The sequence below is a fragment of the Puma concolor genome, chromosome D3, assembly GCF_028749965.1.
Source record: "Puma concolor isolate L17-30 chromosome D3, mPumCon1.1.hap2, whole genome shotgun sequence".
In the NCBI taxonomy this organism is placed as follows: Eukaryota; Metazoa; Chordata; class Mammalia; order Carnivora; family Felidae; genus Puma; species Puma concolor.
Window position 1 is genome coordinate 73,490,483 of NC_141678.1, and position 14,346 is coordinate 73,504,828.

The 14,346-nt window shown below is 37.4% G+C and overlaps 1 long non-coding RNA gene across 3 annotated transcripts in view; it reads right to left on the reverse strand.

Annotated features, from left to right (window-relative positions):
- LOC147575629 (uncharacterized) overlaps positions 1–14,346 on the reverse strand; it is a 440,855-nt gene that overhangs the window by 298,165 nt on the left and 128,344 nt on the right. The gene's annotated exons all lie outside the window — the stretch shown is intronic.

Consider the following 14,346-nt stretch of genomic DNA (forward strand, 5'->3'; position numbering starts at 1 on the left):
CAGTTTGTATTCCCATCAATAGTGCAAGAGGGTTCCCGTTTCTCCACATCCTTGCCAGCATCTATAGTCTCCTGATTTGTTCATTTTAGCCACTCTGACTGGTATGAGGTGGTATCTGAGTGTGGTTTTGATTTAATACAGAACCATCTTATATTACAACATATCTGATGAATCCTAAATAAGACAACAAATTGATTGTATGAAAAGAATAATAAAGCCCAAGCAAGTAGACTTTATTCTAGGATGGCAAGAACAGTTCAATATTAGGGAATTCATTAATGTCATTTCTAGCACAAAGAAGAAAAACCATACCATCCTCTCAACAAAAGATAGAAAAAATTTGATAAAATTCCATATTTATTTCTTATTCTTAAAAAACTTCAAATAAAGTAAAAAGAAAAGGAAACTTCCTTAAGGAAAGGTATCAACCTGCAGTAAATTTCATGTATTGCAATTTTAGAAGCATCACCGTGAAAATCAGAACAAAACAAGAATGATCAGAATCACTAGAATTATTCAGCATTGTTCTGAAAGACCCAACCAATACTATAAGACGTGGAAAGAAAATAAGAGATATGAACATTTAAAAAGAGATAAAACTTAATTAGCACATGTTATAATTTTCTATTTAGAAAATCTATTTAGGACCCTTTCTTCCACATAAAAATGAATTATATATGATTAAATACCTAAAATTTAAAAATACCGTTATAATTTCATAACCTTGGGATAGATGATAAAATCACGAACTAACTCATTATACTCCAAGACATTCAGGTAATCCAAAGTCCACACAGGGAAAGATTGACAAATTAACCACTTAAAATTTTAAACTTCTTACTAAATGAATTCAGTAAAGTTGCAGGATACAAAATTCATACCCAGAAGTTGATAGCCTTTCTATACACTAATAACAAAGTAGCAGAAAGAGAAATGAAGAAAATAAGTCCATTTACAACTGCACCAAAAATAATAAAATACCTAGGAATAAACTTAACCATGTAGATGAAAGACCTGTACTCTAAAAACTATAAAATGTGGTTGAAAGAAATTGAAGACAACACAAAGAGAAAGATATTCCATGCTCATGGATTGGAAGAATTAATTTTTAATTTCAAAGGTCTATACTACCCAAAGCTGTCTGCAGATTCAATGCAATCTCTATCAACATATCAACAGCATTTTTCACAGAACTAGAATAAATATTACTAAAATTTGTATGAAACCACAAAGATCCTGAATAGCCAAAGAAATCTTGAAAAAAGAAGAAAAAACTGAAGGTATCATCAGATTTTGAGATGTAATTACAAAGCTATAGTAATCAAAAACAGTTTGGTATTGGCACAAAAATGGACACAGATCTATGGAACAGTGAGCCCAGAAATAAATCCATACTTACATGGTAAATTAATCTAAGACAAGGAGGCAAGAAGATACAATGGGAAAGACAGTTACTTCAATAAATGGTGTTGGAAAAATTGGACAGCTACATTATTTTTTCCTAGGAGTCTCCCTTGATTTTCAGAGCAAGTTACGGTCATGCTCCAAGTTTCCCAAAGAACCGCCTTCTTGTCCTTGGACAGCAATTGAGTTGGCATTGTCTGTGCTACTTTACTGGATTCCTCAACTAGACTAAGATTTCATAGAAGGCAGGAAACCCCAAATCTGCCTACAGGTTCAATGGTCTGCTACAAAGACTCACAGAATTCAGAAAGACTGTCATACTTGTGGCTGAGACTTATTACAATGAAAGGATAGAGATTAAAATAAACAAGGCAAAAAGCACATGAGCATAAGCCAGCAGAAACCGTATGTGAGCTTCACATAACTTCTCCCAGTGAAGTTACATGGATGGTGCTTAATTCTCCTAGCATGTGTGACAACATGTACAAAGTCTTGCTAACCAAGATTGTAGAGTGTAGATTACACAATTGTTGGTGTCTATGAAGGCAGGCATGAAGAACCCATATGACCTAGACGACTCAGTGTCCAGCCATTCCCTGACCTCAAAAGCAAAATGATGCAGCATGGCTCAGGATCCCAGGCAAACAAAAACAGGCATTTACCACAAATCACATGTTTAGCATAAAGGATCTCATTTGGCCCAAAGTCTCAGATATACAAAGATGCTTATAAGGCAGGATGTTCCAAGGCTCAGAGGTTATCTCCCAGAAGTTACTCAAGGTCCTGTTCTTTCTTTGGAAAATGTAAGATTTAAGCACCCAAACCTGCTGAATTAATCCTTTACTCCATAGCAGATATTGTTTCTTGTTTGCTATAATATTCTCAAAGAAGAATACTTCCCAGAGTACATGAGGTGCTTATTATTATTGAGTTAAGTTGAATTAAATTAAGAAAAATTACTTTAGGGGCGCCTGGGTGGCTCAGTCGGTTGAGCATCCGACTTCAGCTCAGGTCATGATCTCACGGTTTGTGAGTTCCAGCCCCGCGTTGGGCTCTGTGCTGACAGCTCGGAGCCTGGAGCCTGCTTGGGATTCTGTGTCTCTTCCTCTCTCTGCCCATCCCCCACTTGTGCTCTGTCTCTCTCTGTCTCTCAAAAATAAATAAATGTAAAAAAATTTTTTTAATTAAAAAAATTTTAAAAATTAAAAAAAAATTACTTTAACTTTCCACGTGCACAATTTTTCTCCAACATTTTATTTGCTAAGATGTGAAACCTACTATATAGTTTTAAAAATAGCACCATCAACCCTTGTAGAACCTGCACCGTTATTTATCAATCACCAATTACTAACTTACTACCTCACCAAGTTCACAACATTTGCACTGTCTGTGCCTGTGTGTGTGCCTGTACTTAGGTTCACTGACCCATCGAAAGTGAGTTTCAGACATCACAGCACTTCACTCCTAAGTACTTAAGTGTTTATCTATAAGGAAAAGAGTATTCTATATAACACCAATACCGGTATCATACCCAAGACACTTAACATTGAAAGAATATCATATAACATATACAGAAACATCAGGTTTCTGTAATTATCCTCCAAATGCTCTTACAGTGATTTTCTTTAAGTAACAAACAGATCGGGTATTAAATTTGGTTAAATCTTAACATTTCCTCCACCTTTCTGTTTTCCTTCTATGACACTAACATTGACATTTGAAGACACTAGGTTAGTTGTCTTGTAGCATGTGCAAAAGTCTGAATCTGTTTCTTCACGATCTGATGCAGGTAAACATGCTGACAAAAAGATTACATCAGTACACTTGTTTACATCCCAGTGCGTCATACCTGATGCCACATATCAACTCATCTCACTTTTAGGGCAGATAAAAATTCCAGGTCAAGTACAATATCAAGCTGTATATAAGGTTGATCCCTTTCATAAGGTAGTATCTAACAAATTGCTCCATTGGAAAGGTGTCTCTTCCCCCTTGGAATCTGATAAGTAATCTGTGAGGATGGGAGGGAGTCTGGTGGATATTTTACCCACATTTTAGTAACAACTGATGATCCCATCCTTGTGTATATTGATTATTATCCTGGTGACTGTAAAATAGTGCTTTTCAAACCTATCTCTCTTTCCTCATGTGTTAAGTGAAATTATTCTATAATGAAGAGCTTGTCCTCATACTCTCTCATAACTATCAATATGGACACATGTATTTATTATTTGTTTCATAATCCATTTGCTATCATCACTCTTTTTCATGCTCAAATTAGAGGAAAAGTATGTTTAAATGCTAAAGCCATGAAAATAGCTATGAAGCAGCTAATTTCACTTTTAATTGCAGTATAATATACATATATGAAATTCACATAAGTGTCCAGATTGATAAATATCCACAAATTGATGATACACCAACCACCAAGACCAAGAAATAGTTATTACCAACATCTACAGAGGCTCCCCCTGTGTCTCCTTCCAGACACTCCTCACTATGAAGTATCCTGACCTCTAATATAGATTAGGGGATTTTTATTTTTATTCTTTATCTAAGTGGAATCATACAACATGTACTCTTTTGCGTCTGTTTTCTTTTCTCAAAACTATGTGAGATTTACCTGAATTGTTGTGTGTAGCTATAGCTCATTTATTCTTGTTGCTGTATAGAAATACATAGTGTGAATATATCACAACTTATTTATTCATTTTACCATTGATGGCCAATTCAGTAGTTTCAAGTTTTTGGCTATAAGCATTTTAATACGAGTCTTTTGATGAACATATATATGCCTTTCTGGTGGATGTACAACTAAAAGTAAACTTGCTATTTCATAGTGCATGCATAGATTCAGCTTTAGTAGATACTGCCAAAGAACAACTATGATTTAAAAAGAAAAATTCCATCTACTATAAAATTTAGGGATAAGATATCCCTATGAACTCCAAAATAAGAGCAGGTGAAAACAAACCACTAACAGTTGCAAAATCCACCTGGTTTTAACTTAAAATTAAAATGAAATCGATGAGCCCAACTAGGGATCTATTTGGTGGCAAAACCACAGAGAATTATGTCAAAATTAGAAAAGAAGTAACTTGACTATACCCTCAGTGGCATATACCCTAGGGAAAAAAGAAGTACTAGACATCTTCGACAGTTTTCATTCATCGTCAGAGGTGGGAATGATATTGTTATTCTGAAACTGTTATGAATGGCAATGTGAAACAAAGTAAATGAAAGTAAATGAATAATACTGGTATAGTCACTGAAAACTGGGAATTTAGGCAAGGCTGGAAGAAGATGTAGACATAGCTTGATGAGGTTAAGTAAAAACCTCATGCTATAGTCCTGAATTAAATTTGCAAGTTTCAATACAAACTCATAATGAACTTTATTTTAAAAAATATGTCATGGGGCGCCTGGGTGGCGCAGTCGGTTAAGCGTCCGACTTCAGCCAGGTCACGATCTCGCGGTCCGGGAGTTCGAGCCCCGCGTCGGGCTCTGGGCTGATGGCTCAGAGCCTGGAGCCTGTTTCCGATTCTGTGTCTCCCTCTCTCTCTGCCCCTCCCCCGTTCATGCTCTGTCTCTCTCTGTCCCAAAAATAAATAAACGTTGAAAAAAAAAAAATTTAAAAAATATGTCATGACATTCTCTACCAAAAAGGCATACAAAAATGAGGAATCCAACAGCAATAAGCACCTCTAGTTCCTACAGTGTGTTATCTAAACATCAGTTCTCACTAAAAGAAACCAAAACTCTTTGAAGAAATGACTACTTCTAAGTCTGTAGCAGGAAATGTTCACAAAAAGCCTAGAATAAAGCATTATGACTGAAAACAAAGAAACTGTTAAAGATTACCAGCATGATATCAAAAGGACTCAGGGGCCACTTGAATATACTCCTACTGGCCTAAGAGGGAACAATCTGAACGACAATTTGGATAATAATTCCAAAAGGTCAAAACATACCAAATATGTTTCAGTCCGTGAATTCATAACAATACATAATCCTTATTCATCCCACATAGAGAATGCTTAGGAATTACCTCAAAGTAAACATAATCAATGAGGGAAATTTTCTCTCTACAGAATGATTCCAGCTTATGAGTTCAGAATAATAAACAAAGAAGGGATGGAGCGCTGGGTGGCTCTCACGGTTAAACGTTCAACTTTTGATTTCAGCTCAGGTCATGATCTCATGGGTTTGTGAGTTTGAGCCCTGCATCAGGTTGTGCAATGGCAGCGGGGTGCCTGCTTGGGATTCTCTCTCTCTGCCCCTCCCCTGCTCACTCTCTCTCTAAAATAAATACACTGAAAGAAAGAAGGAGGAAGAAAGAAAGAACGAAAGAGAGAGAGAGACAGAAAGAGGAAGGAAGGAAGGAAGGAAGGAAGGAAGGAAGGAAGGAAGGAAGGAAGGAAGGAAGGAAGGAAGGAAGGAAGGAAGAGAGAGAGAGAAGAGGGGCGTCTGGGTGGCTCAGTGGGTTAAGCGGCCGACTTCAGCTCAGGTCATGATCTTGCGGTCCATGAGTTCGAGCCCCACGTCGGGCTCTGTACTGACAGCTCAGAGCCTGGAGCCTGTTTTGGATTCTGTATCTCCCCCTCTCTCTGACCCTCCCCCATTCATGCTCTGTCTCTCTCTGTCTCAAAAATAAATAAACGTTAAGGAAAAAATTAGAAAGAAAGAAAGGAAGGAAGGGAGGGAGGGAGGGAGGGAGGGAGGGAGGGAGGGAGGGAGGGAGGGAGGGAGGGAGAAGGAGGGAGGAAGGATCAAATTAGAAGATTATTCTATATAACTTAATGAATTAACTAATGATCATCAGTGGTTGCTGACATTATCAAAGAACAGACTGGACATTATTTTCCTCCTGGTGGAAGTACACACCACTATCTATAGTTTTGCCAAAACTGACGCTTAATCTGATTAACCCTCTTGACTGAACTACTAATTTTCAAGAAATACAGAGGACTAAGGAACAAGTTACAATACACGACATGGACACAATAAGCACATTATTGGGAAACTACATAACAAAGGACTCTGCTTCTTCGACAAAAATATAAATAAAAATGCAAAGAAAGAAATGGACTGGAAATACAGATTAAAAAATACTTAAGAGAACTCATTTGGGTCCTGTTTCAAACTGTAAATAATAAACAACTGGCTGATTATTCAGTGCTTTAATAGCACTGAATAATTATTGTTGTTTTTAGGAACTGTATAATGATGGTATTGCGCTTACGTTTACGAAGGAGAGTCCTTGTCTTTTAGAGACATATCCAGTAACATTTACATGTAAAAATAACATTATATCTAGAATTTGTTTCCAAAACACCAGGGAAGGGATATGGAGTAGGAAGTAAAACTATATTACGCTCATAAAATGATAACTATTGAATCTGGGAGATGTGTATGTATGGGGGTTTATTATACTGTTCCATTTTTGGATGTGTTTAAAATTCTTCTTAAGAGTTCAAAAATACTAAGCCTATATCAAAAAGAAGTGAATTTGAGTTGGCCCTAAAGAATAGGATGTACAGTCCCCAGATTTCATTCTCTATTTTTCTTCTGGGAAAAATAAATCTCATGTTTTTAACTTGTCTCATTGTTCTTTTCCCAAGTCTCTGAATTTTGAGAAGGTTCACTTTCTGTATTTCAGCAAAACAATTTGTTTTGTCATGAAAGAAAACCAATAGTAAGTAACTTGACAGAATCTTTCAAGTCCCTTTCCCAACTCTTCCAGTCTCATCAGGAACTCCAAAAAGTATCTTTTTTGGATTTTCTCCCCCATTAAGTGGTTCTTTTAGTTTAAGACACACATTCACCATTTGTTCATGTACTGCCACTTGCTTTAGTTCTTTTTAATAATGTTAATAAGCACCTACAAACCCATCACCCAAAACAAAAAGCCAGGACCTTAAGGATAATCTAAAACTAGTCATGTTTTATCTCAAGTTCCTGCCTCCCCACTACAGCAGCCCAAAGTAATCATGGTCCTAAATCCCATACCCATCATTCCCTGGCTTGGCCTTTTATACAGTTAACTTGCATCCATTTTAGTTGTTTTCAAGTTAATAAAAAGGATACTATGTCATAATATTTTGAGACCTACTTTTTTCACTTAATACTACATCAGCAAGATCCATCCATATTTTAAAGTTACCCCTGTAGTTGTTTGTTTTGACTATTGTTTAACATGCCATTGTATGAATACTCCCCACTTACTCATCCAGTCTCTGACTGCTGGGCATTTGGGTTGTTTGTGGAGTAGCACTATAATCAAAAATGTTATGAACCATCTTGCACATATCCCCCAGTTGTACAAGCATGTGAGTTTCTCTTGAGTAGATTGCAAAGAATGAAACTGATGAGTGGTAAGGGATGGCGATGCTTCCCCCCCACTTTCCATCTGAAAAATCTTTCCTGCAGGAACACAGCCTTGTGCTTGTGCCAGGAAGGTGGCACTACTATGCTTCGGCATGGTTTGTCGCTGGCTCTTTTTTTCAGCTCTTGTTTTTCCAGCCCTGTGGTAATCTAAGAGATTTGTTTTCACATTTAGTGCTTCAGAATAATTGAAGAAAAAGTACTAGCAGAAATGTTCTAAGCTTGAAGAGCTTCAGGCATCTTTAATTGGCACAACTTTTTCAGTCAAAGTGATAGAAATTAAACTGACTGCTAACTATGTGCATTTCTTTTGGGTGTTGTAATCAAGAAAAAAAATAGGACCTTCCTCTCCATATACAGACATCAAATCTATTCCGACTTTCATTTTAAAACACAATATTGAAACAAATTCATCTTGATCTTTTTTTCTGTTGTGTTTACTCTTCCCCCTGCTTTTTCTTTTGAGAGGAACAGATTTTTAAATCAGTAACTCTTGGGGAGCTACTGACATTTGTGAATCTCTTAAAGCTAAATTCGTCTCATATTTTATGACATGAACAAAACTGCTTGAGGAAATTAATAATTTGCTCCCTGACTTGAATGAGAAGTTGAGTAAGGAATGTAGGATTTTTCCACCCATTTGCAGAATATCTATTCCATATGCTCACCTTAAGTTAACTATCACCTCGAGAATCAGGTGCTGGCTGGCTGATGTGGGGGAATTTTTTTTCTCTTTATTTCAATCACGGAAAGAGAACATGAGTACTTGAAAATTCATAATATTAACAGTCTAATTAGGGTTTCTTAAATGCTGTTTTAAATTAGGATAATTTTAAATTATTGGATGTGACAACTATATAAACATAAAATGCTTTAATTAGAGACTTGTTTGTGTGAGAAAAAAATCTACTCGAAGCATCAGTCTGTCATTCTGCATTAACTTCCAACAGCCATGGATTCCCACTGGACCACTGAATCTTAGCAATAAGTCTATACCCATCATCGGCTCTCTGCATTCTAATCCTCTCTTGTTTGTGGCCAGGTCTCTGCTCTTTAAAGAAAAAACTCAGGGCAACAAATTCGAGTTGAATTCTCATTCAAATTCATAACAACTCCTAGTGTTTCTGAATTTGCTTAATGTTTTCACTGAGCAACAGTTCTTCTGGGCCTTCATAAATATCATGCCATGTTCCTGATGAAATAAAGGTTGTGTGAGTAGCCCAGTCTTCAGGGGTGATAAAACAAAAAATAAAATAAAATTTCAGAGTCTCCCTCAAGTTCTTATTAACTTTTTAGGACCTCTTTCTACTTTTAGAGTCTGATGAAAGCTAAGAACTCTTTCCCATCATCACAGAAAATAAAATCTGCAATTACAAAAAAGTTTGCATACAAACTCAGAGAACTTATGTAGCTCCTGAGGGACACATATATCTTCCATCCTTGAATTTAGATTCTAACTCTGGTGAGATAAAATTTAAAATATTCATTAATCTGTAAGAATGTGTGGAATACTACTATATGCCTGACACTGTTCTGGATGCTGGGAGTACAGCGTAAGACACAGCTAGACCTGGCCCCTGCCGTCACGAGGTTCATAATCTCATGGAGGAAACAGATATTAGCTAAATGACCATACCAACAAGTGTAGAATAGGAATTTTGCAAGAAGTACAAAAAAGGAGAAGGATTGAGTGCTATTAGAGCCAACAGATTGGGATTTAACCTGATCAGGAAGCTTTCAGAAGAGATTCCCTGAGGTTGTGACAATGGAGCTGAGGTCTGAGTTAACAAGTGGAGGGATGGAAAGGACATTTGAAGGAATAGGAACAGCAAGTTCAAAGGCCCTGTAGTAAGAGGGAACATGGTGTGTAAGAGTGGCCAATCAGAGAGAGACAGGTAGAGTGAGGCACAAGGCAGGGTTGAAAAGATAGGCAAGAGGAATCGTGCAGGTCTTTACTGCCATGTTTTAAGATTTTTTTTTCTCTTTATTTTAGAGCATTGGGAAGTCATTTAACAGTTTTAAACTGGGATGTAGGTAACATAATTGGTTTTGATTTCTGGAAGGTTCATTTTGCATGCAATGTGGAGAATAGATTGGCAGAGGACCGCAGTGGATGATGAAAGATCAGTGGAGAGGCCACGGCAGTAGTCTAGAAAGAAAAACTCTAGACAAGGATAGTGACTGCAGGGAGAGCATGGTTAAAAACATAATGTGTGAAAGAAGAATTCGAGTTGAGTCGACCCTGAATGAGGGGAAGATGGCATGGAAGGTCTAGTTTGACTTATACAGGTTCTATAAAGTGACAATTAGTGAGTAAATTACTGACAGCAGAAATCAGATGAAGAACAATGAGAGATTCGCTTTTGCTTAATATTAACCTTCTGTGAATGTGTAATTTTCTCAGGACGTGGCAAAACGATAGTGACTTTGGAGGAAGATTTGCTAGAACACAAGAACAGCTTTAATAGCTGTTCTATGCACCTCTCAACAGTCCCCAAATCACTCAGTTTGATAAGTTCCTTTATTTCAAACACCAGAAAAGCAGACCGCCATGTGGAAATGCCCACAGTTGAACTATTTCAGAAAACTAATCATCGATGTGGGAGCAAGACTCTTGAGTTTCATGACTCTGACACAGCCACAGCCACTACCATCCAGCCCAGGAGAGCCATAATAAATCACTGTGGATATTGGCTCTTTATAAGTCATTCACCTTGATTCTACTTGATTCACCAAATCATTCACCTTGATTCCACTACATGGAAACAGCATGTGCGTGATGAAAAAGGACAAGCTCTATGTTTCTGTTTCTCAACCTGACTGTATATAAAAATTCCCATAAGATTCTTTCCAGTTAAGGGCTTGAAAACAGTATAGCTGACAGCAGAGAATCTCTTGCTACAGAGATCAAGGAACTAAGGAACAGTCACGAGGAGCTGAAAAATGCTTTAAACGAAATGCATAACAAAATGGAAACCAACACGGTTCGGATTGAAGAGGCAGAGGAGAGAATAGGTGAACTAGAAGATAAAGTTATGGAAAAAGAGGAAGCTGAGAAAAAGAGAGATAAAAAAATCCAGGAGTATGAGGGGAAAATTAGAGAACTAAGTGATACACTAAAAAGAAATAATATATGCATAATTGGTATCCCAGAGGAGGAAGAGAGAGGGAAAGGTGCTGAAGGGGTACTTGAAGAAATAATAGCTGAGAACTTCCCTGAACTGGGGAAGGAAAAAGGCATTGAAATCCAAGAGGCACAGAGAACTCCCTTCAGACGTCACTTGAATCGATCTTCTGCACGACATATCATAGTGAAACTGGCAAAATACAAGGATAAAGAGAAAATTCTGAAAGCAGCAAGGGGTAAACGTGCCCTCACATATAAAGGGAGACCTATAAGACTCGTGACTGATCTCTCTTTTGAAACTTGGCAGGCCAGAAAGAATTGGCACGAGATTTTCAGTGTGCTAGACAGAAAAAATATGCAGCCGAGAATCCTTTATCCAGCAAGTCTGTCATTTAGAATAGAAGGAGAGATAAATGTCTTCCCAAACAAACAAAAACTGAAGGAATTTGTCACCACTAAACCAGCCCTCCAAGAGATCCTAAGGGGGACCCTGTGAGACAAAGTACCAGAGACATCACTACAAGCATAAAACATACAGACATCACAATGACTCTAAACCCATATCTTTCTATAATAACACTGAATGTAAATGGATTAAATGCGCCAACCAAAAGACATAGGGTATCAGAATGGATAAAAAAACAAGACCCATCTATTTGCTGTCTACAAGAGACTCATTTTAGACCTGAGGACACCTTTAGATTGAGAGTGAGGGGATGGAGAACTATTTATCATGCTACTGGAAGCCAAAAGAAAGCTGGAGTAGCCATACTTATATCAGACAAACTAGACTTTAAATTAAAGGCTGTAACAAGAGATGAAGAAGGACATTATATAATAGTGACAGGGTCTATCCATCAGGAAGAGCTAACAATTATAAATGTCTATGCGCCGAATACCGGAGCGCCCAAATATATAAAACAATTACTCATAAACATAAGCAACCTTATTGAGAAGAATGTGGTAATTGCAGGGGACTTTAACACCCCACTTACAGAAATGGATAGATCATCTAGACACACGGTCAATAAAGAAACAAGGGCCCTGAATGAGACATTGGATCAGATGGACTTGACAGATATATTTAGAACTCTGCATCCCAAAGCAACAGAATATACTTTCTTCTCGAGTGCACATGGAACATTCTCCAAGATAGATCATATACTGGGTCACAAAACAGCCCTTCATAAGTTTACAAGCATTGAAATCATACCATGCATACTTTCAGACCACAATGCTATGAAGCTTGAAATCAACCACAGAAAAAAGTCTGGAAAACCTCCAAAAACATGGAGGTTAAAGAACACCCTACTAACGAATGAGTGGGTCAACCAGGCAATTAGAGAAGAAATTAAAAAATATATGGAAACAAACGAAAATGAAAATACAACAATCCAAACGCTTTGGGACGCAGCGAAGGCAGTCCTGAGAGGAAAATACATTGCAATCCAGGCCTATCTCAAGAAACAAGAAAAATCCCAAATACAAAATCTAACAGCACACCTAAAGGAAATAGAAGCAGAACAGCAAAGACAGCCTAAACCCAGCAGAAGAAGAGAAATAATAAAGATCAGAGCAGAAATAAACAATATACAATCTAAAAAAACTGTAGAGCAGATCAACGAAACCAGGGTTGGTTTTTTGAAAAAATAAACAAAATTGACAAACCTCTAGCCAGGCTTCTCAAAAAGAAAAGGGAGATGACCCAAATAGATAAAATCATGAATGAAAATGGAATTATTACAACCAATCCCTCAGAGATACAAACAATTATCAGGGAATACTATGAAAAATTATATGCCAACAAATTGGACAACCTGGAAGAAATGGACAAATTCCTGAACACCCACACTCTCCCAAAACTCAATCAGGAGGAAATAGAAAGCTTGAACAGACCCATAACCAGCGAAGAAATTGAATCGGTTATCAAAAATCTCCCAACAAATAAGAGTCCAGGAACACATGGCTTCCCAGGGGAGTTCTACCAGATGTTTAAAGCAGAGATAATACCTATCCTTCTCAAGCTATTCCAAGAAATAGAAAGGGAAGGAAAACTTCCAGACTCATTCTATGAAGCCAGTATTACTTTGATTCCTAAACCAGACAGAGACCCAGTAAAAAAAAGAGAACTACAGGCCAATATCCCTGATGCATATGGATGCAAAAATTCTCAATAAGATACTAGCAAATCGAATTCAACGGCATATAAAAAGAATTATTCACCATGATCAAGTGGGATTCATTCCTGGGATGCAGGGCTGGTTCAACATTCGCAAATCAATCAACGTGATACATCACATTAACAAAAAAAAAGAGAAAAACCATATGATCCTGTCAATCGATGCAGAAAAGGCCTTTGACAAAATCCAGCACCCTTTCTTAATAAAAACCCTTGAGAAAGTCGGGATAGAAGGAACATACTTAAAGATCATAAAAGCCATTTATGAAAAGCCCACAGCTAACATCATCCTCAACGGGGAAAAACTGAGAGCTTTTTCCCTGAGATCAGGAACACGACAGGGATGCCCACTCTCACCACTGTTGTTTAACATAGTGCTGGAAGTTCTAGCATCAGCAATCAGACAGCAAAAGGAAATCAAAGGCATCCAAATTGGCAAAGATGAAGTCAAGCTTTCGCTTTTTGCAGATGACATGATATTATACATGGAAAATCCGATAGACTCCACCAAAAGTCTGCTAGAACTGATACATGAATTCAGCACAGTTGCAGGATACAAAATCAATGTACAGAAATCAGTTGCATTCTTATACACTAACAATGAAGCAACAGAAAGACAAATAAAGAAACTGATCCCATTCACAATTGCACCAAGAAGCATAAAATACCTAGGAATAAATCTAACCAAAGATGTAAAGGATCTGTATGCTGAAAACTATAGAAAGCTTATGAAGGTAATTGAAGAAGATTTAAAGAAATGGAAAGACATTCCCTGCTCATGGATTGGAAGAATAAATATTGTCAAAATGTCAATACTACCCAAAGCTATCTACACATTCAATGCAATCCCAATCAAAATTGCACCAGCATTCTTCTCGAAACTAGAACAAGCAATCCTAAAATTCATATGGAACCACAAAAGGCCCCGAATAGCCAAAGGAATTTTGAAGAAGAAGACCAAAGCAGGAGGCATCACAATCCCAGACTTTAGCCTCTACTACAAAGCTGTCATCATCAAGACAGCATGGTATTGGCACAAAAACAGACACATAGACCAATGGAACAGAATAGAAACCCCAGAACTAGACCCACAAACGTATGGCCAACTCATCTTTGACAAAGCAGGAAAGAACATCCAATGGAAAAAAGACAGTCTCTTTAACAAATGGTGCTGGGAGAACTGGACAGCAACATGCAGAAGGTTGAAACTAGACCACTTTCTCACACCATTCACAAAAATAAACACAAAATG